This window comes from Lynx rufus, unplaced genomic scaffold (genome assembly GCF_022079265.1).
Source record: "Lynx rufus isolate CCGP_SWC_20201006 ecotype Redwood Valley unplaced genomic scaffold, mLynRuf1.p SCAF_5, whole genome shotgun sequence".
NCBI lineage: Eukaryota > Metazoa > Chordata > Mammalia > Carnivora > Felidae > Lynx > Lynx rufus.
The window spans coordinates 110,675,028-110,679,515 of record NW_025814867.1 but is presented as its reverse complement, the minus strand read 5'-3'; the positions used below and the strand labels follow the sequence as shown (position 1 = coordinate 110,679,515).

At 39.3% G+C, this 4,488-nt stretch overlaps 1 pseudogene; it reads right to left on the bottom strand.

The window, feature by feature from the left end:
- Nucleotides 1-1,834: 1,834 nt before the first annotated feature.
- Nucleotides 1,835-3,992, bottom strand: LOC124527251 (tubulin epsilon chain-like; annotated as a pseudogene).
- Nucleotides 3,993-4,488: the final 496 nt, after the last annotated feature.

Sequence of the window (4,488 nt, the reverse complement as noted above, 5' to 3'; positions counted from 1 at the left end):
ACAGTCAGATGCTTAACCAACTGAAGCACCCAGGCACCCCTAGGTCACTGTCTTTTGAAGGTAATTCAACTCACAGCTCTGAGATTAGATGCCAGTATATCTTAGCTTTTGCTGCTTTAAAGCAGAGACAACATTGTTCAGTGCGTGTGTGCACCGTGGGAGGACTTACCATGACTGACACCAAATGTTAAAATGGAGACATGCACTTTTTACCTGGTTCCTCCCATGAACTTGGACTGTTTTGCCATTTTCAAATGGCCTGAGGGAGGATTAAAGAGTTTAAGAAGCTGGGGGTGGAACCCCAAATAATCCCTACCTAATGATTTGTGTCTGAAGCCAAAATACACACAGGTTCTAAAACATATAGACATAAGCAAGCTCAAGTAAACAAGGGGCCTAGCAATTTAGAATGGAACAATGCTCTCCTCTGATCAGAACCTGGCTTAGGTTCCTTTGCCTCTCAGATCCAGCCTAAGTTAATTAAGCATCACATTCAAATAAAATAAAATCACTTCATTTGAGTATAATTCACTCTGCAGTTATGCTGTCATACTGTCTAACAAAACCCTTGTACTGGTCAGGCTGACTTGTTTTCTGTTACCCAAAACATGCTTATTTTAATTTCTATACCTGTGGCATATTAACCACCCTACCTGCCCCACCTCCTTGCAGCTTAACTTCTGGAAATTCTTTAAGGCCAAGTTAAAAACATTTCTTTTCATAGGGAAGAGCTATGAGCAGTAAAAGTCCTCAGTATGTGTGTATATGAGAATATTTCAGTGTTTTTCTTTTTTCTTTCTTTCTTTCTTTTTTTTTTTTGTTGAAATTAAAGGACATTATATGGTCACTTGAATCTGTACAAAGAAACAAAGGTAACTACATGGGTAAATACAAAAAAAAAAGATATGTGGTTTGCAATTTTTTTTTCTGTCTATATCTTATCTTCTTAATAAGGTCTTCTGCAGAATAAATTTTTAATTTTCCCAAGAAAACCCCACAACTTTTCTACTGCTTCCTACCACTCTCTGCCTATGAATCCCTACAGCACCAAGTCCAGGCTAGCATTGGATCATTCTCCATCCAGTCCTGTAATTATCTTTACACGTAAATTCTTCCTTCTTACTATTTTATAATCCCTTAATGACAGCCATACTTCTTTTCTTTTTGTTTGTTAAAAATATGAACATTTATTATTACAAAAACTAGTTTAATAAAAAAGCATATTTAAAGATAATTTAATACGAATACATGTCAAAATAAATGCAAATTATGATTCTTTTGAGTGCAAAAAAAGTGGTTACCCAAAGAAGAAATAAAACCTCCTTAATAGTTGTAATAAAACCTACACCTGAAAAGTTAGAGGGTATTACACAGAAGTAATAAGTTCCTCTACTACTCCTCATACTTGTTTTTAAAGAATCAGGAGAATTTAAACAATATGAAAAAATAAGTCACGAATAAATATAAAAATATACCCATGCAAGATTTTTATTGAAGACATGATTATCATTGTATAAATGCCTAAATATCACACTATAAATAAAGTAAAATGTGGAAGAACTCTGTTGTCTCAATTTTAGAAAAAGGGAAGTTTTTGAAAACAAATGTCTGCAGTCAAGGTCCTAGGACTTCACTAACATCACACACTGGTGTCAACAAATTTTGATGAAATGAAAACCACTCTTTTTTTTTTTTTTTTTGGCAAAAATGCTCTCTGATAGGAAAAGCACAAACACGGCTTTCTAAATCACGAAAGTTCTGAAACAGAATGGTAAGGTGACAAAACCAGTATGAAATTAAGGAAGGTAAAAGTAGTCTTTTGGGGGTTTCTTTTTTACACAGCCATGCTTAGTCTAGGTCAATCTTCCACAGGCATGCTTTGTGTGGCCTCCAGTTGGTTATGTTCCTCTGAGGGCCCTGATAAAGATGACACAGCTTCTGTGAAACAGCTTTCCTCCGCCCCTTCAACTTGTAGGTAGTGATAAAGATGAGCCTTTTTCTTGTAGAGCCTCATGAATCTTGCGGTTCCATGAAGGTAGGCCTCACACATATGTGCTAGGGCTAATCATGGGAATGGTCCACATGAGGTACTGAACACAGGCTGCTTTTCCAGCCTTCTTGATTCAAGGAGACAAACTGTAGAGAAGGTTTTAATCTTTCAGTAGTTCTGCAAAAATCGGAAACCTGTACTTTCCTCTAACCATAAGGTAGAGACTATGTTTGCGGCCAGCCTGAATCAGCTGGTGATCTTTACTAAAGGAATCTGAAAACATCTGATCCAACTTTCAGGTAGGACTGTTAACATCTGCCAGTATACATAGAGGTGTTAGGCTTGACACAAGATCATGCACTTAAGGAAAAGAAACTGAATTCATGATGATTTCTTTGAGGTCCATATTAAGGAATGCTTCAAACCTTGCAGAGCTTGTTAGGTTCAGCAGCAAATTTGCCACAGTGTTGTTCATTGCATCAAAAGGCTTCTGGTCCCGTTTCTCAAAAGCCTCAGCACTTGAAGTAACCAGACTCTTTGGCTTTACAGTTGTACCCAACTTTGCAGAATTCACCATGAGAATTCACCAGTTTGCTAATGAGGTCAAATAAATATTGGACGTCAATGGGCAACACAGTCTGCATGCTCAGTAAGGCGAGGTTATTACATCATCCTCACCAGAAGGATAAACTGAAGTCATGGATCTGTATACTTCTGGGAATTCACCCTCAAGCGCCTTTAGAAGAAATGTTCCAAGTCCAGATCATGTTCCACCTCCCATGGAATATATTGTAAAAAACACTGCAAATGATCACAGGGCCCAGCCAACTTTCTGAGTTTCTCTAAAATCTGAGTTTCTGAGTTCTCGATAAAGACTGCCAAAAACTTAACGACCCACAGCCCAGTTATTCCCTGAGTCGGAAATATCAGTGATGAGCTGCTTGCTCTCAAACACATCTCTCAATGGTTCCTGCAGAATTTCATTTGCTACCCCTTCCTCCATGTCAATCAAGAGAGCTCATGCTTTCAAAGAACAAAGTTTCCCCTTGGAAATAGTACCACCATCACCAAGTTACTCTGGTACCCACATTTCTAAACAAGCTGCTTATTTCCTCATCATAATTCCTTTCTGTGGCTATGGCATGCTCCCTTAGTGCAGATCCCAGAAGCAGCAGAAAATCTGGCGTCCACACTGGCCTATAAGACCATTTACTGGGTCACCACCGCCTGCAACACTTGTAAACCTGTGCTGGCTTTTGTACTCCTGACCTGGCCCTGTCCACCAGCGGCAACCATGATTCTTTTGTCTCTCTCTCTTTTTTTTTTTTTAATGTTTTTAATGTTTATTTATTTATTTTGAGAGAGAGAGAGACAGAGACAGAGAGAGAGCATGCATCGTGTAGGGGCAGAGAGAGAGAGAGAGAGAATATCCCAGGCAGGCTCCACATTGTCAGCGCAGAGCCTGATGCAGGGCTTGACCCCATGAACTGTGAGATCATGACACGAGCCAAAATCAAGATCAGACCCAGGCACCCCGTGCTTAATTTTATACTCTTTTATTATTCTCTAATCCCTGCCTGAGTATAGTGCAGGCTGCTGCAGGCCAATTTCTTATTATCTTTTGTAGCTCCTACAGTGCCCAGGACAGTGCTGGATGTGTAATAGGCACATAGTAAATCATGTTGAATTGAATCAGTGAAACTGAGTTTGTTTCTGCCCCCAGAAGAGGGGTGCTCTGAGCTTTGAGTGTCGCTACCATGTCACTGACCCCCTTTATCAGACGACTGGGCCTGGAGGCAGAGCTACAGGTAAGAAATCAAGTTTGCACCTTAGATGCAGATGGCTGGCTCTTAATTCTCTGCCTGTAGAGAACTTTCCTGGCATTATTCAAGGCAGAAACAAGTTTTTCTCTGCAGGTCATACCTAATGGTTTCCTGTCCTTTCTAGCAGTTTTATTAAGCAGGTAAACATAGGCAGGTAAACCAAGGTTAGTGATTGACATGGTCACACAGAAATTGTTTTTTGGTCATATTATTTGCTTTGTGTTTGGAAAAATATTGTTGAAGTGCATACCACTGTTTTTACTGTGGACTTGGACAGTAATTATTCTTACCTTTGCAAAGGAAGGTAAAATTTACAAAGCTTTTACATACACACACATTTTCTCATTTTAGTTTCAAAGAAATGCTGTGGGGAGGTTTATAGGGAGCGGGTATTTTTTTTAAAAAAGGGCTTAGTAAGGCCAAGCATCTTGTCCAGTGTTATCCTGTCCAGTCCATGGAAAGCCAGGCCTTTAATCCAGAAGTTCAGCTCTTTCGTTGTGTCCAACACAGACACTCCATAGTGTTAATTCCAGGCCTTTCCTTCCTCCAGATCATGTTTTGAATCCAACATTTAACTGTCCTGTCCAACTTAGTGTTACCTTCAGGTTGAGTAAGAATTCTCTTTGTTTCCTTCAAGTTAGTATTTATAAGTGATCCTGTTGATCTATGAAAAGA